Source organism: Gavialis gangeticus, unplaced genomic scaffold (genome assembly GCF_001723915.1).
Source record: "Gavialis gangeticus isolate Ggan-Ray unplaced genomic scaffold, GavGan_comp1, whole genome shotgun sequence".
Classification (NCBI taxonomy): Eukaryota; Metazoa; Chordata; order Crocodylia; family Gavialidae; genus Gavialis; species Gavialis gangeticus.
In genome coordinates this window covers 178463448-178490743 of record NW_017729024.1, presented here as the reverse complement: position 1 = coordinate 178490743, position 27296 = coordinate 178463448, and the positions used below count along the sequence as shown (strand labels likewise).

The window sequence follows — 27296 nt, the reverse complement described above, 5'->3', positions numbered from 1 at the left end:
CATATTGGGGTTTCATATGATCTGTTACCAGACTGTGAGGATTCAGGCTGGAGTAGAAGATGTCCCATGTGGAGCTCACTGGGGTTTTCCCAGCCTGCATTACTGGGAAACGGCCCCACGTAGAGCCTGGTGTTGGTAGCACCTCCAAGCCCACGATGTGATGTCGCTCAGGACTTTCATGACCCAGAAGGGCAGTTGTGGAGTGTGAAGGAGGATAAGGTGTGGAAAATCACCCAGCTTGGACAGCATGAGGTTTCACCACAGTTTTATAGCCAAGAAGATTCAGCTGGGGTTGTGACTTCCTCAGGCCTAGCTCAGATACTCTCCCACGTACTGGTGCACATGTGGAGCATGTCCACAGGAGCCAGTAGGAACGACTAGCCATTATACATCCACATCAGGCCTTTACTTTGGGCCAGATTCACAGCTACTTGCAATGCAAAGGTGACAAAGAATAAGAATAGCAAACTTGATCCAGGTGAGAGCTTCTTAGGAGACTGGTACATCTCAGTTTTGGATCTGATCCTTTTTTCCTCTCCTTTCTTTGTTTTTTCCAGGACATGGTCAAGGTTACAAAGGGAACATCTGCCTGAAATTTGAAACCAAGGCAAGGGGAATTGTGAGTATGTATTCCTGCTGCGTTGATGCCATTTATGTGTTGGGGGCTTGAGAAGATAGAAGTTATTCTCCTGATGGTGTATCCCCCTAAGGATACACTTGTGGTGCCTGACCCCATAGGATGCTTAGCATGATTATAAGCATGATTAAATAATGGTAACCTACAGGATGCTGGGTACTGTCAGCCATTATGGATGCTGGGGGGAGAGGGTGTTCAGTGCCTGGTGGTTTGGGACACTGATGAATCAGAAAAGCCAGATGTAACAAAATAAGAAATCATTCATCTGTTAAAACAAACTAACATTTTAAAGGGACAGCACTACATATGGTTTCTCTCCATAAATCTATCAAAACTATAATCATGTTTTACAAATGCACATCTTTTCTTTCATGTTGTAACTTCTTCAACCTGCCAGTGAGAGGAGGAGACAGATATTTTATCAGCCGTACAGATCTGTGATTTGCTTAAATGTTTTTAACCCTTTGGTGCATGCTTTGGGATTTCCTCATGCCTTGCCGATACACATCTGTGCAGAGGGCTCGTGGCTCTGGGTTTCCCTGGCGGTCATTCAACAAGAAAACAACTTCAGGTGTTAATGAGAACAGGACCAGATCCTGAGCTGGTGCAAGTTGGCCTGAGCTGCGTTGCCCTGGGCTGGGCTGGGTCTGGACCATACAGCTGAAGTGGTCATTGTTTTTTTCAGTGGCCAAATCCTGAGTGGTGCTGAGCTCTTATTGGGTGCCTGCAACTCCCAAAGGATGACAGTGAGCCAGATCTGAAGGTCTTTCATCTGGGCCTGATACTGCCGGGCCTTACACAGTGAGAAGTGCCTTACTCCTGTGGTGTCTCGCTGGTCTACCATGGGCTGTTCACCTGCGCAGAGGTGCTGTGGGGATTATGAAGTCCCCTCAGGCCTCTGTCTGAGCTGCTTGGACCATGGAGCTGGGTGTCTAGGAGCAGATGGGTGCTGTGGGCTGAAATAAGAAGGCACTGGAAAGAGAGGGGCAGCGTGGAGGGGTGTAGTCATGTCTCTGGCCCCCACTGTGGGGCAGGGGGTCTGAGATGGTGCACAGCGGTGAGTGTTATGGGTCAGCAGCAAAATGCTTACCCATCCCTCTCCTTGTCACCCCAGAGCTGTCTCTGGGAGGCTTCCAAGCCCTTGACCAGGGACGGTTTGCTTGGGGCCCAATGCAGTCTGCGGAAAGTCACAGTGCTACATGTGTGTAGGGAACAAGGCCCTCAGGTCTCCTCAGACCTTCTTCAGGCACAGTGCATTGAGAAGACAATGGGACCATGCTCAGATAAAGGCAGAGCAGTTCCCAAGACCCCAGCAGGGCATCGCCTCTGGAAACCTCCTTGGGAAGGAAGATAATGCCACAAGGCTTCCTCCCTCTTTGAGCTTTCCTGGGATTGCACTGCCTGGGCTCAGCTTTGCTCCCGCCCCTCCAAGGGGGCAATCCACAGAACCCTTTGGACCTGTTTCAGAGGAGCCCAGCACCATTCATGGGGCAGGACCTCAGGATTTGAGTGAAAGCAACAGATGCTCAAAACCTCACTGAGTTTGGCCTGTTTTGTCATCTTCTGCAGGTTCTTGATTAGCCTCTAGACACCTTTGTAGTCTTCGTCTCTTCTCATTACTCTCAGTTCCTCCCCAGCTTAATCATGATGCAGGAATTTGATTACCATGCTGTTCACTCCCACTTCTGGGTCATTAATGAAGATGCTAAAATAAGTGCAGACTCAGATCCCTGCACCGCTACACACCCCATGCCAGCGTCGTGTGGGGCCATTCATGATTGCTGGAGCAGCCACAAAGCTTGTGTGGGTTTGTCCTAACTCCATGTCTCTTATGATGATGATGAAGCTTTTCTCCTAATGCTACTGATCAAGGGTTATGGGACAGGTGTGCACGTCCCCTGGTATAATTTGCATCAGGTTATACATTTACATCAGCTACTGCAGAATGGATGTGAACAGATGAAATCTAAGCCAGCATAATTTCCATTTTACCTCTGATTCTTTCAGGAATAATTCTGTGCTGGCTTGGGTGAAACTGTTCTGGGTTAGAGGTTTGTGTCATCTGTCTGCTACCTCTTTCCATGAGCATAAAGCCCGTGACATTGATGCTGTGTTTCATTTGTCCATGCTCATGTGTTTGTTTCTCCTTCTGATATGAGCATTGCATCTCTTCTGAATGGCAGAAGATATCCAGGGCTCTGCAGGCCGGCTTCCCAGGGATGTGGAGACTGGATACGTTCTAACTGTAACTTTCTGTATTTCCACATTTACAGCAGTATTGAAAGGAGATGGTCAAACAGCACATGGGACAGTCCCTTCTTCTAGGATTCTCAGTCCAGTTCCAGTGATTTGTTCTCCAGAGAACAAGTCTTGAGTTCAGTACTGATTAATCAGAACCCAAATCAGAGACCAAACTCCTAAACTGCTCCCATAGCTCCTTTTCTCCCAAGCTGATAAGGACAGATACAACACCCATGGTTGCCTAAAAAACTTGTAGAACTGAAAAATAAGCAGCATGTCTTCCCAGGAGTCACTGCTTGTTCACACTCTAAGGGCGCTGACACAAATGACATTTTGTTGTGCGACTGACCCCCCGAAGCACTCTACAGCTGTGCCCTTACAGAACAGCACAGCTGCAGAGCACTTTAAAAGGGCCCAATCCTGTGACAATTTGAACCCTCTTTACATGAGGGTTTGGATGAAGATGCTCCAAAGTGAAGTGCCTTCATTAATTTGTGTCAGCATGTGCTGGGAGCAGGGCTGTGCCGATGAAGCTCAGCCCTGATCCCAGAGCTGTCTTCAGAATGGGATGGGGGGGAGGGAGCAGAAGTAGCTCGGTGTGGGGTTTGCCCAGCCTATGCTGAAGGTGGGGTGGGTGCATCAGAGGTCGGAGTGGGGTCCAATCCATCCACCCCACCCTCTAATGCAGGTTGGGAAAACCCCAGATTGAGCTCCCGCTGCTCCTTTCCCCCCATCCCATTCTAAAAATGGTCTGGGCGCTGGGGAAGAGGAGCGGAGGAGAGGGGTAAGGGGGGAGGAGAAGGGCAGGGCTAGGGGACTCACAGCTGCTCCAAACTGCAGATTGATCCCTCAACCCCAGGGACCCAACAGTGGGTCTGGGGGATTTTTGTAACTCATGGCGCTTCCTGTGAAACACCATGAGTTACAGCAGGGAGCTGCGTGTCTGTCAGTGCCATGAAACTTGGAAACTGTATGTAATGGTGACATCTTTCACAACACCAGTATTCATGCCCATGAAATCTATGTGCCATGGGGTGCACATGGAAAAGTGTTTCCACTGGGGACTGGTAGGTGACCAGGACCTCTCAAAATGAGGCTATTTTAATATCTCTGTGCCCTAGCCCAGCATTTATCAACCCATGGGTCACGACCCTAAAGTGGGTCACAAGAATATATGAAATTAATTTCTGAACAAACTATAAAAATGGATCAACAGACTTTAAAAATGGATTCTCCTTTAAAGGAGAAAAATGTGGGAAACTGTGGCTTTTGCCTTGCAAACTGATAGAGTTCTAGCCTGCAAGGGCTGCTTGGGGCTCTCTGTGCCCCCTAGACATCCCCTGCTGCCCCACACACCCATCCCCTGCTCCACATACTGTGGGGCTGGAGGGCATTGGGTCAGGAGTGAGGGGCATGGGGTCGGGACTGGTCATTGATGTTTACAAATGATCCTGGTACAAAAAAGGTTGAGAACCACTGCCGTAGCCCCTGTCTATAAGGCAGGGATAATGATGTGCCTACCAGTGTCACAGTGGTGGAGACATAAATGAATTAAAATTTGCAGTGCACTCAGATAGTGGAGCAAAGGCATTACATTAGAGCCTAGGTGGAAAGGCGCATTTTACAGTGGGGCCAGGCTAATTTACATCTGCTGAGAATCCATCCTTTTGTAGGCAATCAGAAATCATAAAATCCTGAAAGTAACCCGGCCTATTAACCATGCATTTGCACTATACTTAGCATTAAATAATTGGCACTCTTTGGCATATTTGACTTGGATACTACTTAATGATTTAGTGAACTACCCATCAGACTTTCTAATCATCTCATGATCGTTGCTTGGGTTTCCACATGTTGCTTTGCCCCAGGTCTGCAAATAGATTGTTCTCCTGCAACCCTGCTTATATTTCTGCTTCTTTCTGTCTCTCTCAAAGGAGCAGTTTTGGTCTCCCTACAATTTACCCAGACGTTTCAGTGGGCTGCGACAAAACCTTTCTGCTGACTTCTATGTGATCTGGCCCATCTGGCAGAGCCTCCCCCTGCCCCCCACGAGAAGTAAAACTCTAATTTGCGGAGAAGAAATAGAATTGTTATCTCGATTGAAATAATTTCTTTTTCTTCCCCCAACCTACAAACTGATAAAACATCAAATTGGTGGAGTTTCCTTATCGGCTCATAGAATTTGTAGGACACAAAATAATGACCTGTCAACTTGCCTCCAGCAGACCAGTTCTTTAGCACTGCACCAATCACACAAACCCTACCACAAAATGTAGGACAGAATCCCAAGCTGTCTCGACAGCATTTTAATAAGGATATTTAAGCGGGCTTCTGAAAAGCCTCACAACCAGATGGATAATGTGTGAGCTGAGACTTTATTATAACCCCTTATTATTTTTGGTACCTTTAGGCTACTGTATTTACAGTAGAGTGTGCACTTATGCAGAATTTAAGGTGGTTACTGTCGTGGGGGTACAGGATTCACTAACTAGGGAAACAGGTCGGCTTGAGTTCTGGGCATGTTTTTTTTTTTCTTTTCAATAAACTGTTGGTTGGAAACTTGAGTGCAGGCCTGGCTGACAGTAGGTCTGATTCTACAAACTCCTTGGCCAAGGTTTTCAAACTGTCCGCTCCTAGCTGTGTATCAATCTAGGGAAGCTCAGTGCCTAATGTCCAGTTTCTGGGGAGGCTGAAGTCCTGCAGATGCATCTCCGGTCAGTGGAAGTTTCACGTATTCAGCATCTCTGTTAAACAGGCCTAGGGGGTGTCAAGTTGGGTTCTGCAAAATGTAACGAGGCATGTCTGAAAAGAGTAGGAACCACTCATACCCACAAACCACTAAAGAGGCCCACCTGTAAGTGGGCATCCATTTAAATGATGCTAGTGATACCAGCCCAATCTACTTAACCTGATTTAACACCATGTGTTAATTCATGGGGCTCTCAGCTGTTGGCACCTCACTACAGTACAGCTGGTTCCCTTATTACTCAGAACCTGTGTTGAGCTCATAGGCGATATGTGGGGCAGGGGGGCATGGAGGGCACATGCCCGCCCTCCAGATTTCTGTGCTGATGGTGGGGTGTGGGGCTATAGCCCAGCCAGACCCAGGGCCTGGTAGCAGTGGGGGCATTGATGTTGGCATGATTTCTGCGCTGGCAGTGGGGTCCAGGCCTGCAGCCCAGCTTGGCAGCAGCAGGGGCTGGGGCATGGGCAGTGGTGGTTGCGCAGAGTTGTGCCCCCCACCCGCAGCGTCAACACTGACATGTCATCTGCGGCTCAGCCTCTCCTTAGCTGTTGGCATCTCAGTAAAGCTTACTACCTGGTTACTCAGAGCACTTTGTCCCTAACAGCAGTAGCTTTGAAATGAGGGGGACCCCATCGGGTCCAGGGCTGCTGATAGCCCTGCACTGGCAGAGGGTGAGACAGGCTAGAGAGGCTAACCACTTAGTTAACCTGGGTAATTAAGTAGTAAGCTGGGTAATTAAGTAGTAACCTGGATAGTTAAGCTGGGTAATTTTCCAATTTTCAAATGAGCCCTCTATAAGTACGTTAGACTGTACTAGAAGGCATTTTCCACATAGGCCCTGGGAATTGAAGTCACTGGGAGGTGAAATCTTTCTAGCAGGCCCTCACAACTTATAGGGGGTAGCCCTTAACTGAGTTTCTCCCGTCCTGTACTTGGACTTGTGCTTCAAGCTTCTGGTTAACTTTTTCTCTTCTAGATCCAGTCTGCCAGGAGATTTCTGACAGGCATGTGGAATTGTTTTAAGCTAAGTCATGTCTTAAGGTACCAGCTTAATATCTGTATGGAAGCATGCAGGTACAGTCACCGGAAGGACACAACCATTGAGTTTTGTATTCAACAGCTTGTTTGTCTTATGGTAGTACCAAAGTGCCATCAAACTGGTACTGCACATCACATGGTAAGAGACAGGCTCTACCGCGGTGAGGTTACCATGTAGCTAAGTGAGACAAAAATTAAGTAGCATTATCCCCATTTTACCTTTGGGGAGACTGAGGCACAGAGCAGTCAAGTGGTTTGTCCAAGGTTGTAGAGAAAACCTGTAACAGAGATGGGACTGGAACTCATATCTTTTTAGCCATGTCCATAAGACCATCCTTCCTCTAACACTGCCTCGCTTGAGACTGAAGATCTGACCTTGCTTCAGTGGGCTTCAATTATAATGCTGTTATGGGGCTGCAAAGGTAAATCTTGTGCTCAATATGCAGCTGCAGAATGGGGACTATGCAAAAATGTCTTTAAAATCAGAAAATGAATCTGGTTTCCACTGCCCCGGGCCTCTTGCTGTGGATCATCCCACGCTCCAACAAGCACAAGGTGAAACAAAAGGACCAGCTAATACGGAAGGGTCAATTCTTGGTCATTCGTCTCTGAAGCCAATTTCTGCAGCTTTCTGTGGCATGGCAGGCCCCAGGGTGACACCTGACTTAACAGAGGCACAAGTGTTTAAACCGCCTTGCTAGAAATGGCTGCTGTATCCGATGCGCTGGAGATGTCGGTCCCTCAGACGTGAAGCGGGTCAAGATTCTTATGTCATTGTGTGCATTATGGAGAAGAGAACAAAATGTGCTTGATAAAAGAGGGGACTTAAAAGAGACTCTTCTTTAGGAAGAGAACTTTCAAGTAGCACAATGCATCAAAGACCCCTCATACATCCTTTGAAAGGGGTGAAAGGTATTACCTAATATTTTGATGGGATGAATAATAAGCATCCTGAGTGCCTGGAAACTAATTTAGAAGTGCATATTGCACTGTATTTCCTCCATCGGAAGCGCTTCCCAAAAGAGTCCTTGACAAAGGATTAAAAAAACCCAGCATTTGGAGGCCAACTTTCCTCCCTTGAAATGCCCCCTTTTTTGTAATGTTTCCTGGTAAGAGTTACTTATGAAAAGATGAAATGAAGTGTGCGCTGGAAGCAGCATGTCTCAAACAATGCGTGGGAGCCTGGAAAGTTCCCCTGCGCTCCTTTTGTTCCTTAATATTGAAAGCAGCACTTGCAATGTGCTGTAATAGGATTCTGGGGGTGCTGAGGCATATATTAGCATGAGGGGCTCAGGCATTTGGATCTGGAGATGTCTTAGAAGGAGCCCTATAAGCACGGCCTTTGCTTTTGTTCCAGTAGATGCTCCATTGTTTCTCTTGGGCACAGTCCAGGCCGCAGCATTGATAACCTGTTGCTCTTTGCAGCAGGAGAAGGGACTCTTGAACAATACTGCAGGTGCCAATTACATCTCGGGTGGTACAGTCACACTGAACATGTCTTTTTAAACCATAACTCGTTCCTGGAATCACTTGAGTTACGAGAGAAAATATATTGCACCTGCCATTTCCCACAAAATGAATGGTATTGTCCTCTCCAGGTGGGGCTCAAGCCCACATAATGGTCCATATGCCCCAGAGGACTTGAGTGGTGCATGGGGGTTGTGTTAAGAGACTTAGGGGCTCCATCCCTCTCTTGCTGAAGTCAGTGGGAGATGGGGTGAGCACCAAGGCCCAGCGCCTTGAAGTTCCTGGGGGCTTTATCACTGGGGCTGAAGGAAGCAAGGATCATGGAGCCCTTAGTAGCCTCAAAGAAAGAGCCACTTCCTGAGTGGTTGTTCCCCAAGAGCAGTATCCCATGAGATGCTGAATTTCCTCCAGTTCTCACAGGGACCATGGGAGGAGCAAACTCATCACGTCTCTGGGCTCCCCTGTACCTCCAAAGAAGGACCTTGACATGATCAGAAAGAGAGCTACGTGAACTGGAAGTCGCAGGGACCGGGTGATGGGGTTTGGAAGTTGATTAGACTAAGGCTGTCTGTTGGGCGAGATCGGTAGGGCTCTGGTGGTGTCTCTGAGTAAGCTGGTGGGCTCGGTTTTCATTCCCAATGGACACCATCGAGACAGCTTGTGCTTCTCAGCTTTCTTGGGAATCCCAGAAGACAAAAGGCACAGACTAAAGAGACCACAGAGACTGAACTGACGTTTCCCATCTTCAGGACAGAGGTGAAATGCAGCCCAGGTGCTGTCTCTCTGGGATTGTCAGGGAAGCACCTTTTGGCCTTTTAAAAAAAAATCTTTCTGTCTCATGGAAAGTGCCTGGGGAAGAGGAGAAGAGCAAAAGGGGCAGGCGTAATTGAGTGAGAATTATTACATTACCCTCGGCAAACAGGGCTGCACACGACGGGTACAAACCCTCCTGACCTGGGCCAGGCACAAAAATCTAAAGGCATTTCCAACCCCAGCCCTGCCTCGCAGAACGAGTGCCTCCTCCAAGCCAGCTCCGTTCCCTGCTGCCCTCACTTGTCACATCAAACTTTATTTTTACCATCTGTGGAGACGTAGTTAAATTTTAGTGCTCACTTATCTCCTTCTCCCCCAGGCCACAATTAATTGAGGCCAGGAGGCAGGCAGAACTGCTCAGGCAATATTTACAAGATGAAGGGAATGTTAATGGGTCACTTGGGTCAAGCCCATGGATGGGGGAGATGGTGCAGGTGGGGGATGACAGTTGGCGAGGGAGGAAATCAGTGGAACCTCACACCAGCCCCCAGAGTGATTAAAATCTCTGGGAATTAGGCCTTTCCTGGAGGTGAATAACACCCACCCCCTGCTTTCCTCTGCCTCCCCCTCCCTCCATTCAAATACTAGTGCTGGGGCTTTTGTGTCTCTGGGACTTTTCTGGCAGATGACTAGCGGTGTTGCTGTGGCTGAGAGCTCAGGGGAGAACAGCGCAAGAGCTGGCTGCGTGGTCTCGCAAAGTTATGAACTTATCACATGTTGCAAAAATAGAGCATGAAAACTTGCAAGGAAACAGCAGCTGCCGGTCCTGCAGCTCAGCCCGGCGGCCTCGCTCCGTGGTTGACCAACCTATAGCACTCGTGTCGTGTCAGGGATGCTGCTGTGTTAGGCGCTGTACGGCTGTAGAGTGAAGGACCCACCCCTGCTCCAAAAGCTGGCAGTGTAAATGGGTGCATCTAGACGTGCACTCAATGTGACTGAATATACTCCGGCTCAATTTGAGCAGGAGTAAACTAATTCTGATGTCACCATTGACACGTGCGTTTAAGCGCAATAATTTACTGTGGCGTGGGGTAGTACCTCTGTCTGATGGGACTGTCCTACGCTGGAGTAAATTAATCTACTGTGCACTAATTGTGGTGCACATGTAGCTGGTGACACTTTACTGTGCATTAAATTAAGTCGAATGCACCATAAAGCGCACGTGTAGATGCGCCCAATGTGACCAAGGCAGAGGTAATGGAAATGTGCGGGAGGAGTTTCCAAGCACACCCCCCCTTGCTGAGCTGGCACCAGGTGGGAGTTTCTTCTGCCCATTGCTGGAGGGGTGGGTGGGCTCTGATGGCCACCCAGCTGGGAGCTTTTCCCACTCCGGTTCCTGTCCAACCCCACCCACCAGGATTTACAGCAAATGGGAAAGCTCCCCTGTATGCGCGTGGCAGAAGTGGCCAATCTCTAAAGTGCCCACTGAAGAAAATCCCCTTCAAAACAACCTCATCCAGTTGCCTGGGAAGTAAAGGAAGAAAAAAAGAAAAGACCAGGGACCTACTCTGTCTTTTGGGCACTGGTCAATAGGAAGAATGAACAAGGAAGATCTCTGGTAGGAAGAAGGGAGAGAACAGGGGAGGAGGTAGAGCCTAATGGCACCGCAAGGCCTGGCCTTTTAATGCTGTGCTTGGTCATTATATCCTGCCTTCATTAGGCTTTTAATTGTTATTCGTTTGCCTTTTTTGCCTGTGCCAGCCCCACAGCAGCTGGGCGAGGTGATGTGGGTGCTTTATAGATGCCAAGTGTGTTGCTTTGGTGAGAACTGCATAAAGGCAGTAGAGAGTCGGCACGCTTAGTCTCACAGAGGCCCTTTTGCATCTTATGGCGGCTTCTGTTCCAGCTTTGCTTATCTTTCCTACCTGCTGCTGCTACTCTGAGAGGTGAAGCTGGCACTGCCAGCCTCTCACCCGGTGCCGAGGCTGCGTTTTTAAAGGGCAGCCGCACAGCACAGTTGGTCCCAGAGTGATGAGCGATTGTCGCCACAAATAAGCTACGAAACATTTGTTGTCATTGTTTGGGGAAGTTTCTCCTTCTAATTGGCATTTCGGAGCCCAGTGCCAGAGGCAGCATCTGGCTGAAAAGTGATATCATTTATGACACTGGGAATGCAAGATGCCAGCCCAGGAGACTGTAAAGCAGTGTGCAGGAAAGAGGATTCTGACCTGCAAAGTTTGAATCAAGCAAGAAACTCCAGCAAAGACAGGAGGAAGCAGAGTTGGGTCTGGCTCTCTCTCTCTCCCATGGCTTTTATTATCCTTTGAGGCTGGGCCTTCCTTTAAGGAGGTTAGATGCCCACATTGGGACTGGGGTTACGGAGTCCCTTAAGCCCTTTGTTCATACGCTGCATCAGTTAGAGTTCCTTGTTCCAGAAATTTGTACCCAAAAGCTTGCAAAGAAGAATTTTTCCAACCGTTTGAGTTGGTCTAATAAAAGATATCAGATTTACCCAAAGAACCTTGTCTACCCATGTCCTTAGACCAACACAGCTACAACCTACACCCTTGTCCCCAAAATACACCCTTATTTAAGCCTGTGCCTCCACTGAAATGGTACCGGCGCTCAATGGACATCACCATTTGGCAAGGGCAGGAGCTCCCCTTTGCTCGGATGCCTGTGGAAATATTGAGTAGAGGCAGGCTGCAGGTGTGGCAAAGCCAGTGCCAAGTAGACCCTGATCAGTACTGTCTGCTTGTATATTGGCACTTTTCTGTAGCTATCTGCTGCCTTTTGTCTCATGCTCACATTTGTAAGTACTTTGAGGCAGGGCATCATCTCTTTCTTCTGTGTTCATACAGTGCCTGGCACCCTCAGATCCTAGTCCAGGGACAGGATTCTTGGATAATAATAATGTAATCATACTCAAAGAAACAGAAGATCAGGGAGATCTCCATCAACTGACTCTGTTTTTCTTAGCCTCCCACTGCTTGTGAAGCAAATGTATTCAGTTCCCTTCTATATAATGCAGTGATGTGCACCCATCACTGAAGTGTTTCAGTGCTAGATAGCAGTCCATTATTGATGGAAAGAAAATCCTACCTAGTAAAACTTCATGGTAGCAGATAGTAAATTGGGGAAACAGATATGCAGCATTCTAGACCAAGCCACAAGGTCCGTCCTCAACACTGTAGACCCACTTTTTGACGAATTGTCCACTTGTACTGAATGGTCAGATGAGGAACTTTTGCTGGCTCTAACACTGGGACATCTGCTAGCTTCCTAGGGCATGTCAGTACTGCTGACTTACTGTGTCAGGCCACTCTGTGCTGAAGCATGTTGTGCTTAGAGCTAATTCATCCACTAAGTTGCAGTAAGGTGGCTACATTACTTTGGGTTCAGGAGGTAGCATGGGTAGAGCAGTACAGTGTCCCAGCCCAGTGCCTTCTGATGCAGTAAAACAGTGATACGGACATGTCCTTTGTCCTTGGTTTCCTTAGCTCTAGCTACGATGTCCTGCAAGGAAGGGGAATGGAGGGGATGTCTACGGGTCTGAGAACTAGCCACTTTTGAACGTATCTGATGCAGCAGGTGATGTCCTTCTTTAAAAAGACATTTAGACTGGATCACTAAGGCCCATCCTTGCAGAAGTACAGTCACTCCACCCGCATTTGGGGTAAGCTGTGCTGCCTGAGTGACCTGTACCTCCTATTATCTGGCTCTCAGCCTTGCCCTTTGGGGTTTTGTATCTCAGGGCAGGATCCAAAGCCCGCCCTGTTGAATATCAACCTTTCTATTGATATCAGTCAGCTCCGGATGAGCCTCCTGGAAAGACGGTGCAACAAAACCAAAGCTTATGCATGGTGACAGGCACACCTCACTCTGTAAAGTTCATAGTGCCAGATTGAGCAAAATGGATGGCTTTCCCAATCACTCAGGATTTAACACAGGAAAGGAAACAGCAGTCTTCAAGGTAGACCTGTCATGCTGCTGGTTCAAAGTGATTGCAAGCCCTGTAATCATTGCAACTGGTCTCAAGTCTGTAACAGGGTTTGTGGGCAGCATTTTGGTCTGTTCCCCCTTCAGGTGGTCCTGATGCAAGTAGACCAAGAGATGGTTGGTTGGAAGTTTGGTAATAAAGAAATCTAATGTCTGGTGGCCAACCTGGTAAATCCCTGGCAGGACCCCCAGTCTGGCCAGGCAGGGGAAAGGGCTACAGGCAGCAACAAACAGGGGCACTGCGCTGTTACTAGAAGCAGGCCAGGTAGGTTTAGGGTTGGGTCTGAGCTTGCTGTAAGCACATGTATTGAAGGCTTGAGTTTCGGTGCTGCTGAGTGCACAGATCTCCCTAAAGCAGTGGCAGATGGAGTGTTTTGGATCAAAGTATTTTTTGTTTGGTATTTTTGGATGCCGGACCAGTTTTGCACATACATGCTGGACTGGAAGCTTACAATCCAGCCTGACTAGGGAGTATCTGGACTGCCTCAGGAGTGAGATAATGATTGAACAGTGACAATTCAGTGCTGATATCTGTATGTGTGTCAGATCAGCTGTGCTAGCAGATGTACTGGGGATTGGAGCTTCAACCAGGCCCACTTCCTCTCATGGTTTTCCCCACAGCTGAAACCATTTCTCCTTCATCTATAAAACAATCATCACAAGTGTGCACACAAGAAATCTGTAAGCGTGGGATGTCTCTTGTCTCTCTTCCTCTGTCTGTCCATCCAGTGTCTGCTGGGGTAAATGGTAAAACGTCCCTAGTGTAATACCGAACCACATCAAACATTGATGACATAGGTTTGATTTAAGCCTGTGCTAACTCCTTTGCAGAGCCAGGCAAAGGTCCTTCATCAGAACAATTTTACATGTCCCCCCTCCACGGCTTTTCGATGAAAATCAAACTTTCACAGAAATTTAGCAACGTTTTCAGCAGTATTTTTTTTTTCTGATGACCAATCAGAAATGAAAGCTGATCTTCTCCCCCGCCACCCCCAATTTTCCATAAAAACAATTTTTTACTAAAATAGTTTTTCTTTGTTGGAAACCCAACTTTTTTTTACTGGAAACCAATTTTTTGTTTCTTTTACTGAAAATGGTTTTAGAAAATTGTGCTGTCAGCTTGACTTGTTAGGATCTTCTGTGCTGTGACTGTTACAGAATAAAAGCTTGTGATTTGGTGGGGGGGGGCGGTATTATGGACTTAATTTTGCAGCCCTTCAAAGTCCTCTGACAGTGGCTGGAGAATGTTTCTATTTTATGAACCGGGTGATTTATTGGGGCCTGTTTCTAAGGATTTTGATGCACAGGGCTAAAATGATCTACGCTTTGCAACTTTTCCAAGACTATTTTGTTTTATTTGTCTTTATGCTACTGGACCTATAAATAGTTCTTTGCCATTCCTTGTTACGAGGAGTGAGATTTGGGAGAGGATTTTTGTCTGGCAGTCCATCTAAAACTGAGGAAATGTCATTCTAAATGCTGTTAAAATACAATCGCTCACTGATTTACCCAGTAAGAAGTGCCTTTTTAGTATGAGTTGTATGCTGAATAAAAGCAGTTCAAGTGGTGCTTTTAATAAATAGATAATGGAATGGCATTTTATCTTCTGCTTTCATCCATTATGTTAGTGTAAGGGTGCATAGCCCTCTGATAGATTTTAAGATACCAGAGAGTCAAATCAATGTCTTTGTATTTCTCTGAAGCAAATTTAGTGCTCGTGAAAGGGGACCCGTTTCATAGCCCTGGAAACCGAAATCTTCATGCTGCTGAGCAGTTGCGTTGTGTGCACTGCTGAATAGCTGTGCGGCTGTGTGTCTGAGAAGCAGAGGGGTCCCACAGCTTGGGATGAAAAGCGGGTCAGTCACTATGGCCCGTTCAGTCCATATGCCATCAGATACAGCCAGCGAAGGTGCCAGTTGTGAGCTTGTCCCTCTGGAACTGGGTGCGGGCCATCCTAGTCGCGGCGAGCGAATAGATTTGAGCAGCCATCTGGCAGTGCAGCCGATCCCTAGAGTGTAGGTGGGTTAGTAATTAAAGGCGCTGGACTGGCTCTCCCATGATGCCTAGTTTCAATTCCCATCTCTGCCTGCACAAGCATGTGTTAATCACTTAAGTCCTTCTCTTGCAAAGCACTTCACGTTAAGTGCAAGTCGCTAGACCTCAGGAAAATGGGGATAAGGGAAGTTGCAAGAATAAATTAATGAGTGAGCTGCTCATGGAAACAAGGCCACACCAGTAGACAGGCAGAGGCTAGTTAGTCATCACTAACCTCCGCTGGATTTGAAGATATGGAAGTATCCATCCCCAGGGCTGTGGTGCATACCCAGCCACGCACCTATGCTAATTCTTCAAGGCCACAGTGCAGTATGTCTCAGTGCTGAAGGCTTCCCACCTCCCCCTCCTCCTCCTCCAGGAGGTTTTGTCCCAGGAGGAAGGTGGGGTAGGGAGCTGCTGATTTCCCCCGTGGTGATGCAGCGCTCATGAGCAACTCTAAACTGCAGGAAACAGAGAGCACGCTCTTTTCAATGGTGCCATACAAGGTAACCATGAACGAGCCTCACCTGTACTTGTCTGCCAGAGTGTCTGCCCCCGGCAGCCCAGAAAGCAATTGGCTGCTGGGGTCAGAAAGAAACAAGAAACTTTGGGAACGAGGAAAGGCTCATTCATCCCGTCAAGGCTCATCCTCTCTAATTCATTGTTTCCATCACACCCCCAGTGCTTTGCCGCCTTCCTGAATGAACCCAGTGTTTGTGCCTCCAAGAACAACTCGGTTCAGTGAAAAATTAGAGCTGCCGCTGTCTCACGTCTGCTCTGAATTGCCTTTTTTTCCTCTCTTGAGCTGCCCTCAGGGACCTGCCTGTACAATAAAAGAGTACCTACGCTCATCCCTTCCAGTACAAAAGTCCAAAGGTCCAGTCGTCTTGAGACCTTTGAAGTCATCTGGGCAAAGACAGCAAACTGTGTGAGGTTTTCAGGATTGGGCCCTCTGAGCTTTGCAGAGGGAGCCGGTCATGCGCCAAAGAGCACAGGAAAGTTTCAAGGAGATATTTGAGGAGGGGAAGTGACTCAGTAGCTCGGAGGGAGGGTGGAGGGATGGAAAGGCAGAGGAGAGGAGGGTGGAGGAAGAGAGTTGCAGAGAGATCAGGAGGCGGCGGTGGAGGGAGGGTGGGCAGCGTGAATGAAAGAGTCACCCCTCCCTTGGCTGTGGAGAGCTGCCAGAAGGGGACAGAAAGGAGGCCAGGCCTGGAGGAGCAGAGTGCATGGGAAGGGGAGGAGGTGGATGCGACGGACCTCTTCAGAAAGGAAACCTCTTCAAAGAGCAGGACACCTCTTAATAGGGAGCCTGTCCTCCCTGCCACCTCCCCTCCCGTTCACGGTCGCCTTACATCCCCAGCCAATGCCAGAAATCACTTGTGTGGCAAAGCAATAGTCAGGGAAATGTGGCATGTCTCTAAGACGTCTTGTAATGCAGCTTAGCTGGGAATGGGGCAGGTCAGCAGCCAGCTCTACAGGGACCAGCTGCAGGGAAGGGGCAAGGAGTGTGAGAGCACTCACATGGAAGGAGAGCTGGAGAAAAGAGACAAGAGGGCCCTCGATAGGCATAACGAATGGACTTAAGGAAGGTCCATCAGGAGGGCTGCTGGTTCTCTCTCTCACCCAGCGTAGGGACGAGAGCACATATGATGAGACCAGAGGGCAGCAAATGCCAGAGTCCTAACAGGAAATGCCTCTCCACTCAGCTTGTATGTAGACTGGGGACCTCACTACTATGGGACGTCACTGGAGTTGCGAACTTAGTACAGCTTGAGTAGGGACTGGCTGCTTTGATGCGTAACGGGAACCTCAAGAATCATAGATGACTCCACAGAGTTTTGGAAATGGGGATAAAACCTCCTGCTTTAGCATTGAAGGCCATCTCTCAAGCCATTACAAGTTAGGAGGAGACTTTCTTGAGGCACATTATCCTACATCTTGCAGCCTTCGCTGAAGTTCATGGGGATGGCCTGTCTCAGTCAGGCGAGTTGATTCAGTGCAGCAGGTCCTGTGCTTGCTGTTCTCATCTTGAGTCGTCTGCAGGCCCCAATGTGAGAGCCTTCCCCAGGGACCGCTGCAAACCAGCAGGGCAGTTTTGAAGGGGGCTCACAGGTAAACAGGAAACCATCAGAAGGGAGCAGATGACTTGCAATGGGAGAGTAATCTGCCCCAGACCACTTGGTGCTACGTGAAGACCAGAGAGAAATTCTTGTTCAAAAGAGTAGCCATAAAAATGGGAAATGGTAGTAATCAAGGCAGGAGATGATTAAAGCACTAGTAAAGTGGCACAGAAGCTGGCTGAGGGGAAGGTGAAGTGTTGGCGGTGCTCCAAGGGGAGAGAGGAGGAAAAGGGGGGTGGGAAATGAAACCAGAATAATGCTGGGAGTCAAGAATGTCCCTGGGCATTTGGGATTTGGGAACAAAACAAGAATCTGAGCTGAAGAGACACGGGAGGTAAAAAGCTGCTTTATTGAATGTAAAATATCAGAATTGATGCCCAAAATCTTCATCTGAGATTGACTGAAGAGGGTCTTGTTTTTTTTCTGGAGGTGGACTTGAACCAAAATCCTTCATCTGGGCACTAGGATGCTTGTGATCCAGAGATCAGTTTGGCATCATGCTCCTTATTGAATCAGGGAGTTGACCAAGAATCTAGGATCCAAGCACCTCCAAGGTGCAAGGTATGGTTCAGATCCAGCTGGAAACATTGTGGGTGGAGTTGTTCTCCTGATGTCAGGATTAGCGGAGGAGAGATAGGGCATCTTGGTTATGGCCGAATGTGCTGGGAGGTCCATGAGAACCTCCCCGTGCCGTCCTCTTGCACCACAGCCACAAAGCCCCTGGATAAAGAGCCCACCAGAGGCCAGCAGGTGAGATTAAAACATCACCAAAAAATGCTGTGGTTGCTACAAAGGCAGGGCTTTTGTTAGGGCATTAGTTTCTACTGGAATCACTTGGAATCACAGATGTTTTAACTGTTGTGCTTTAAGGCAATTTACTGTTTCTGTTAATGTTTGGACTTTTCTCTACCCTCCGTAGCACACCTGTTTTGAGAATACGTTAAATTAGAAAGAAGGTGACTCAGGACACACACTGCTGCAGACTCCATGGGTGTCCAGCACTTGCTCACACTTTGCTTCGGTTTGCCATCTCAAAAAAATGGGGGCTAAGAGCACTTTCCTTGGCCATAGGGATGTTGCTAGGGTAAAATACAGTTTGAGTCACTTAAGTCTTTGTTAATGGGAGTGACACAGCTGAGAGATATTTGATGATTTTAACCCACACACGTAGAATTCTTAATCCTTACCTTACCCCAGCTTTGCATTGAGCAGCAAGTCCTAGTAAACGGCCCATCTTCCTCCCAGACTAGCCCTTCGCATAGTGCTCCCTATGCTTATTTAAAAAAAAAAACCCTTTCCCTCTACCACATCCAGAGTGCAGCTGCAGAGGTTACAGAGCAATAGAAGACGAGCGTGTTTCCCATTAATGAGATTCCTTAGGCTAATGCAATTTTGAGATAGCAGACGGGTCCAGCGCGCTGATTTTTAATCGCTGTGGTTAAAAAAAGCTGTTACAGGTTTGAGCCAAAGAAGGTCTGCACATTTTGGGGAGAAGAAGCATTTATCCCTTCTGGATCTTATCATACCAAATTGCAGAACAAGGGCAACCTCAGAGCTGATAGCTCCTAATTCTTCCGAAGCAGCTGTGACCTCCCTCTTTTCCTGGTGGCACATAATTCTGGTGACTGGCTGAGTCATGTCTAGAGGAAGAGAATGGCCAGCTCATGCATTCAGTCACCAGATTTGTTTGTCCTGATTTAGTCTGCTCCAAGATAAATATTGTTGCTCATAAAACACCTTTTTTTGTGTGCATATAACGCACCCCTTTCCCCAAATAAGTAGTTCCCTAAAACTGGGGGGCTTATTTTCTGACTGAGATAGAAGCACCCTGCTTCGATTCCTGCTTCACAGTGCAGCAGCTGTTGCATTGCTAGTCAGGCAGCTGAGAAAATCAGTTGACTTAAGGGCTCATTTTTCTTCCCATCAGAAGTGTTAATAATAATCTCTTTTTTAAATGGTTCAGTAACCAAGCTAACCTTTCTTAGAGCAATGTTGCTGTCTGCTAGCTGCTCCGGGTCTTTCTTCTATTTCACAGCCTTGGAAGCTCTTACACGTTTTTTCAAAATCATAGATCCACCCATGGAGACCAATCTTCAGCAGCCACCAGAGCTTCAGTTTTAGTTAAGCAGGAGAGGGAGTGTGAATCCACTGAAGAATAGGCTCTTTCTCTGCTCTATGCAGCCATAATTCTAGATTTGGAAGGAATAGATTCATGAATATAAGGTTTTCTTCATTCTGTCTGTGCATATTATATTGCAGGGTGTGTTATATGTGAGAAAATATGGTACCCCAGTCATTTCTTTGAACAGCTAATCCCCACAGTACAAGTATGTGACTGGATAACCATTCATTGGATGAAGGTGTTTTTTTCCTGTTGTTGATCTCCTCTTGACTGGGCACTAACTTGATGGAATAACTACCTGCTTGTGCATTTTGGTGGGTGATCACTGTATTCTTCAGAAATAAATATCTCTGTAATTTCCACTCAAATTTTCTCTTCCTCAGCAAATAATCCCAGTTTCTTTCTTCTTCTTTCCATCATATGACCAAAGTCATCTTCCTTTCCTGTTTCTGGACTATGCTAGTCCTTCTGTCTCTTTCTTAAGATGAGGCAAACTAAATCCCCGTGTCACTAATGAGGACATCTTACGGTTGGATACAGCATCCTCTTAACATACCCCTTTGTTCAGTGAACTGTCTTCAGGTCATCTTTCTCCAGTTGCTGGAGTGTAAAATAAGAATGCCCAGTAGGTGTGTCTACACATGCAATTAATTTGGAGCAATAAACTCTGGAGCAGATTAACTGGAGTAAACTATTCCTGAGCATAACATCTACACATGCACCCAAGACAGCAGCAATTTGAGCCAGGGTGGAACAGTTTACACAAGAGTCGCTCAGCCCCAGGCTCTGGGTGGTGGTGGCAGAGGGGCTGGCTGGGACAGCTTACCGGGCTCAATTTACACCCATAGTCAGTATCTACACGTGCTTTTAATCGTTGGTGACACGTAAGGGGTGCATGTGGGTGCACGTGCACCCCCTGAGATTGGCCATGCACCCCCTGAGATTGGCTGCTGGAAGTGGGGGCTCCAGGAGAAGCGTCAGTGTGCTCCACCCTGTAGCAAGAGAAGCACCGGTGTGTCCCTTCTGCTCCTCAAGAAGCCCTGGTGGTGAAATCGGAAGCTGCTGGCTCGCACCTCCCTGGTCGGTGATCTGGTGCCCCCCAGACTTGGGAGGCACTAGTTGCCCATGCTTTTAAGCACAGTAAATTACTCAGGCCTAAAATAGTACTGTCCCCGACAATTTTATCTTACTGTAGTGTAAATTAGTTTACTGCAGTCTAATACCATAACGTGTAGATGGTGACACTTGACTCTGCAGCTAATTAGTCTACTCCTCAGTAAAGCTCATGTGTAGGCATGGTCAGTGCATGCATCTATGTGTGCAAATGATGCTGGATGGGTTTACTTCAGATTAATTTACTCTGGAGTAAACTCACTCTGGGCAGGCATCTACATGTGCACGCATTTGGGAGCAGATTTACTCCTAATGGGAGCAGCCCAGAGAGGGCTGTTCCCACCCTGCTGTGCCTCTCTGCAGCAGCCAGGGATCACTCTAGGCTGCCCCTGGCTGAAAGCCCAGGGGCTGGAAGGGAGCATGGGACCAGGAGACAGCTGTCTTCTGGTGGGGGCTGGGAGATTGCTCCCTGCCCCTAGGGTCTGCCTGCTGCTCGGGGGGGCTGTATCACCACAGCCCAGATGGGGACAGTGTCCCCCAGCCCCAGCAGCAGGGAGCTCTCTGCTTCTGGGGCAGGGTGACATTATCCCCTCCTGGGCTGTGGGGTCACAGCCCACCCTGACAGCAGGCAACTCTTGGGGCAGAGAGCAATCTCCCATCCCCTGCTCCACAATAGCAGAGCCAGGGCCAGGAGCTCCCTGCTGCTGGGGCTGGGAAACATTGCTCCTGGTCTGCTGTCTACACATGCCTTACTGCACAGTATTTACTTGGTAGGAAATTTGCTTATTTGCTAATTTCCAGGTAGCAAATTAACTGCCAAATAGAGCAGAATACTGTGCAGTAAGGTTCTATACTTGTAGACGGTGATGTTTACTATACAGTAATTTGCACCACTGAGCAATAAAGTATCTTGTGTAGATGTGCCTGGTGCACATATACAACATCATGTGTTCAAAGCACTATGTGACTGACCAGCACTTACACTTATTTCTCAAAGCTATGTGAAGGAGTAACCTATGCAAAGTACTTATGTGGCTTCTCAGTCTGCCTGGCCCACCCACAGTCTATTAGTCTGAAACAGAGCAAGGAAGTCAGGTGTCTGGGACTCCACACTACCAGTCTCACCACCGCACTGTCCTTCCTAGTTCAACAAATGTGAAACCAAAATTCATGGAGATGAAGGGACATGCCTATGGTGATATCAGTCAAGTATCAAGTAAGAAGGAGAATTGAGGCTGAGTCCCCCGCTGTCATTGGTAGAATAGCCATTCCACCTATATAATAATAGGATATTGCCTTGTTCAGCAGTTTCCATCCATGGATCTCAGGGCACCTATACGCATGCAGCAAGGCTGCTCTGACATGCTCTGAATACAGCGCGTCAGAGCAGACTTGATTAATCAAGTCTGCTGGAGTGTGGTAATTACTGAGCTTCAGCAGACTCCAGTGTCATGTGTATCAGCCTCCCCGTGCTGAAAAATGGCAGCAGGCGTGCTCATTCATTTGATGACAGTGGCAGTGCGTTGGGGGTGCATGGGGGTGTCAGGCCGTGCTGAGAGTGTCAGTGCACCCCCTGTCAGGCCGCACTCCCTGCTTAGCCAGCGGACAGGGGGGCAGGCAGAAGCACCAGTGCCTTCCCTAAGAGCACCAGCCAGGGAGCGGGGCTGCCAGCAAAAGTGGTGAGATCGGCCATGGGGGACTCCCCCCCCAGTCAGCTCGATCAGGTGCTGGGGTACCCCCTTTCCCCCGTCAACGCGATTGGCCACCAGGGGCCTCCCCTGCCTTGGTCAGCATGATTGGCCGCTGAGGACCACCCCTGGTCACTGACTGGTGTCAGGGGTGGGGGGGGCATGTGCCCCCACCCCCCCCGACTCAAGAGGCACCAGTCACCCATGTTTGATGAGCCTTAGTTAAAGCACCCCCACTGCCTTTTTTCAGTGCAAGGACACTGGTACATGTGTTGCTCTGGGCGTTTTAATTAGAGCAGCTCTCACTCTTCCCCCCAGTCCTGGAGCACGTGTATAAACACCCTCAGAGTGTCTCATAAACAGTAACGAATGGAGCCTCGCAACATACCTGTGTTGTGGTAGGCAGGCATTAACTCATTTTAAAGGGGAAACTGAGGCACAAATGTGTGGGTAACTTGTCCAAGGCAACACTGCAAGTCATTGGTGATGCCATCCTGATGTCCACACTTCCTCACAAGCCCTTCCTTCCTCTCCCTCCAGAAAAGACAGGTTTTCAGCCTTTTGGTTCCAAATTACCTGTGTGAAACTAGTCCAGAAAGCTGTATGATTGTTTATATGAACCCAGCGAGAGGGGAAATGCAAACGAGTGAGTCCCCTCAACCGACTGGCTGGATTGACAAAGCAGAGTCAAACTGCTACTCTGGTTATAGTGACCAAGGGTATTTATCTCCTGTCTGCCCAACTGCAGGTTAGGGTGTGAATTGTCCCAGAAGCAGTTGCACGTGGTGTAAAATAATGAAATAAAAGAAAGCTATTTGGGCTGCTCCTGTCTGTTGACTGGACACTAGAAGTTGTTGGCAGCATCTCAGCACAAAGGCCTCTCATCACGGCAAGGGCTCGGGTGAGAAGCTATGGTTCTGTTAAGCAGCTGATTGTCTTTCAATTTTTACGCTTGCCTTGGCTTTTCCTGTTATCTCATCAATGGAGGAGTTTTTCAATAAGTTAGTTGGGAACAGCCAAGCCACGGTGATAAGAGCCGCCTTTTGCACAGTGAGACTCATTACCCGCTCGCATGTATGGCAGAAAAGGGATGGGGCTGCTTTTTTTGGTTATTATTATTATTATTATTTTGAATAAAAACGCTACATTGGGACATCTGAAATCAAATTAATGCACAGAGGAGCTTCAGCAATGGTTGGGGCTACAGGCTAGTGCGGGAGTAAAATGGATTCATTAAAATACAAATTATTTAAGAGAACAAACTGGAATGCCATTATGCGGAGTGTCAGTGACTCATTTTCATTTCACTGAGGCTGGGCTGCAGCTTGGCTGCACATGATAAATGAGCACTTTTTACCTTTTTTTTTTTTTTAAATGTGGAAAGAAATATGCAATTACTGCCTTAGTGCCTTTCAACCTGTTGAAAAATCAGGCCCTCGAGGAGCAATCAGAGTGAAGTCTTCAGGGAACATCTCACACGGACTACAAAGTTAAGCAGAGTGAAGCTGGAAGGAACTGCAGTCTAGCTGCCCCTGCCTGCTCAGTCTTTCACTGTAGTGTGCCTAGCTGCTGTAGTACATCGCCATCCTGCTCAAAAGATGTGCTTCCTCCCGCTCTGTTGTTCCCAGTGTTTCTAGACTCAAGGCAGTCCTCATTAGGCTCAAGGCACCCCTCCATAGACTCAAGAAACCCCTCGTTAGGCTCAAAGTCCCCCTCCATAGACTTGAGGCACCCCTTGGAAAATGCCAGCTCTTCATTTTCACTCATTTTTTGACTATGGAAAAATAATACACATTTTTTTTTCTTTCACAAAGAACTCAGAAAGACCTGAGGTCAGCAGGTCAGAATTTGATTTAACACTGTGTATTCCTAACTGGAATAAGTGGGTTTATCTTGTGAAGCACGTTTGTGCACCCAACAGTATCGGCATTGCATAGCACCCCGCTGTACTCCTGAAAGGATGTCAAGGCACCCTAGGGTGCTGCAGCACCCTGTTGAGAATCACTGCTCTAGATACAGGCCAGCTCTGCAGATTTGGGAACTACACTTTGCAGACCAAGTTTTGCCCTCACTGGGCACATATACACATGCAATTAATGTGAAGCACTAAACTCAGGCACATATTGCAGTGGAGTTTATTGCTCCTGAACGTGCCATTTGCACGTATGCCTGGGACCTCAACATGTTGAGCTGGGTCGGGTGAAGCCTGGGGAGTCAGCCTACCAGCTCAGGGCTGCTGTGACATGGCTCAGTGTGTTGCAGAGGAGCTGGCTGGGGCACAAGGGTGCTCTAGCATGAGGCTAGCCATCAGGCAGCCCCTGCAATGAAGCATCCTTGTGCCTCAGCCGGCTTGGGCAGGGTCTACACATGTACTGCTAGGGAGTAAAAAACTCCAAGGCAGGATAGTACTTGTATTTATGAGTACTACACTGATGTGCAGTTAATTACTTTACTCCGTCCTAATAGCACTGCAGTGCACATGTAGAGGCTGAGATGTTTAATGCAGAGCTAATTAGGTACCCATAGTAAACGTCTCGTGTAGACATGCCCGCTGGCTACCGTTCAAGCCCCGCCATGCCACTGAAGCGAACGGCTTTGCTCCACACCTTAGGACCCAGTTCCAAGCATTTAGGCCTGTGCCTGAGTTTAAGGACCTGAAATCCTGCTTGTATGCTTCAGAGGCAGGCACCTTCTAATGATCTATGCTGTGCTTCAGCCAGATCCAAGTTATTTGGCTAAAGCGACCCTGAATGATCTCACATTTCCTTCTGCCCCTGAAATCTAGGAGCGTGCCTTCCTGACTTGGGGCATTACCAAGTCTCGCTCTGCTGGAGCACCTTCCCCGTTATCCTGCATTTTGCCTGACGAAGGGCTGTAAGGCGCGGGGACCTCGTCCCCTACGAGTGCTTTTCTTTTCACTATGCAGTTCTCTCTTGTTCTGGAGTTCAGGCCTCTTCCAGGTGAAAACCTTCTGTCCCCTAAAGCGTTAAGTGCAGCTGAATCAAGTCACAGCTGGCTCCCCTGTAACCTGGGTGGGTTCGGAGAGCAAAGTTTTAGCTGTGTGAAAATGTGTAGGAGAGGCTAAGAAAAACATTCCAGCCTTAGCGGGGCGATCGGGGTGGGGGCGTCGGGAGACGGAGGAAGAAGGGAGTTGAGGTAATATCTTTTTTGGAGAGACCGAGTGTTTGCAGTTACATCACATTCCTAATTCTGTCTTCTCATGAAGTCGGCTAAGGGGGCTGGCAGAGAAAAAAAAGGTGGGGTGGGCCAGTCAAAACTGGCCTGGCAGTAAAAGGGGTTTTTTCCTGGCCTGGCTTTCGCCACAAGCCCTGGCACTGTAACCCACAGAGAACCTCATAGAAAGCATCGGCATTTAAAGAGACACCATCATGTCTGCTGCAGCCAAAAATCAGAGTTTGGTTAAAGAAAACCTGAAAGTCAGTTTTAAAAAAAACCCACCTGTTTTTATTCTTGTTTTACATAGCGAGAAAAACAACTTCTGATAGTTCGCATGTGCAGTGTTTGCAAACATCCTTGCCTGGATCACTGCGCGAGAACCAACCAGGTGGGAAGCAAAAGAGGGAAATGGCTGGCTTATTTTTCTTGAGAGAAAGGCACTTCATTAAGGACAGAACATGGCTTGGATTTTTAGCCTAATTTGGGGGTCACAGAATCACTTTTCATCAAGACTTCTCAGTGGGCTAAAGTCTGCCTCCACAGCTCCCCTTGGATAGAGCCTCCTTAGCTCCATGCATTGTCCTGTTGGAGTCTAAGACACAGCGGATGAAATACAATTTGATGCAGCATGAGTAGAGATATTGCATCTGGTCTCAGGTGCTGCACTGGGATTGGAAAACATCATTACTGGCTCTCTGGATGGGGAAAAGGAAGCCGGTTAAGGCCAATGTGTCCATAACGGGCTGGTAATTTTTGGGCGCCACCGTTTTTGGTGCATCCAACTCAATATGTAGGTATGCAAAGTGGGGTGGGGGGAGTGGATGGCCCAAGACAAGAGGCAATCAAAAGCAGTGGCCACTTTTGAGGACCTGAGCTTTTGTGGCTGGCCAGATAACAAGCCAATACCAGAGAAGCAAACAGAAGCCAGATCGTTGGGTTCCCCATGCACCGCCCTGGCCTGTGGCCTACCTTGCCTTTCCAGGACCATCAGGAGACCAGTGGAGACAGCCAGCTAAGGCAGGCAGAATGGACTGTCCAGAAGAAGGCTTCACCTTCCACTAGAGACAAGGTGACCTAACAGGTGTGGCAGGACTTGGCCGAGTGGAGTCGGCCTGACTTCTTTTCTTCGAGAATGCAATTGGTTTTTATAGCATCTTAGTGTTAGATAAGACTTTGATTTAATGCCTTATTTCCTGGATTCACCTTCAGCAGTAATGATGCATTCTGATGCTGTGCTCAGGTGTTGATGGATGGGCCTGGTGCAGGTGAAACATCTGGGACCTGCAGTGTTGACCCTCCTTTGTCCCTGAAGCAAAAGCACTTGAAGGAGCCCTTGGGCAATGTTGTGAGCAGAGAGTTTTCCGTCATTGCTTAGTAGCAAAGTCAAATGTAAATGGGAGGCAAAGAGAGTGTGATGTTATTAGCCAGAGTTCATATCCAGAGCATCAGTAAGTCACGGCAGGCTCTGGGTGAACTCACAAGCTTGAGGATGCAGCTCAGGGAACACATGCCATTCTGAGTGGCCCTTTCAAAATGCCAGCCGATGAAAAATACAGCGGAGGCCAGATACATCCCTGATGTTCACTTCATGGGTCTCAGTAGATGAATTTGAATGATGAACGAGCAGAAGATTAATTAATTCTTGCATTTCTGTGGAGTTTTTTTTTTTCTCTGAGGCTATTAGTAGCCTTAACTAATTAAGTGGCACAGCTTGAGTTGGGCAAACTCTGCAGGGTTCAGTTCAAGAAGGGGTCACAAAATAAGCTTTACGGGTCACTCTGCAAGGGTGGGAAGTGAATCCGCAGCACAGATTCCACCAACTCAGACCGTCACAGGAACACTCCACCCCCTTTATGCCCTGACTAATTTCTAGGACTATAGCCCCTCTCGCTGGGGCTGATAACTCCTTTTGTAAGTTGTTGAGGGTACCCAGACACACACACACACACACACACACACACACACACACAAACCTGCCACAGAATCCTTCTTCTCCTGGTGCACTAGCGCTGTACTAGGCACTGGGGAAGATAGGCTCCCCAAGGCCTAATGAGGTTCTACCCCAGGTTTCCTTGCCTTGTGTACTTACAAGTACAGCCCACAGGTGGAAGGGGTCTTTTGTAGGCACACTAGATACTGTACTTGGCCTTATATAATCACA

The 27296-nt window shown here is 48.0% G+C and overlaps 1 protein-coding gene across 1 annotated transcript in view; it reads left to right on the top strand.

Moving 5' to 3' along the window:
* Positions 1-554: 554 nt before the first annotated feature.
* The window catches only part of ZBTB7C (zinc finger and BTB domain containing 7C), a 193436-nt gene continuing 166694 nt past the window's right edge, over positions 555-27296 (top strand). The window contains exon 1 of the mRNA XM_019518140.1: positions 555-619. The gene's annotated coding sequence lies outside the window, so the exon portion shown is untranslated. The remainder of the gene's footprint in view (positions 620-27296) is intronic.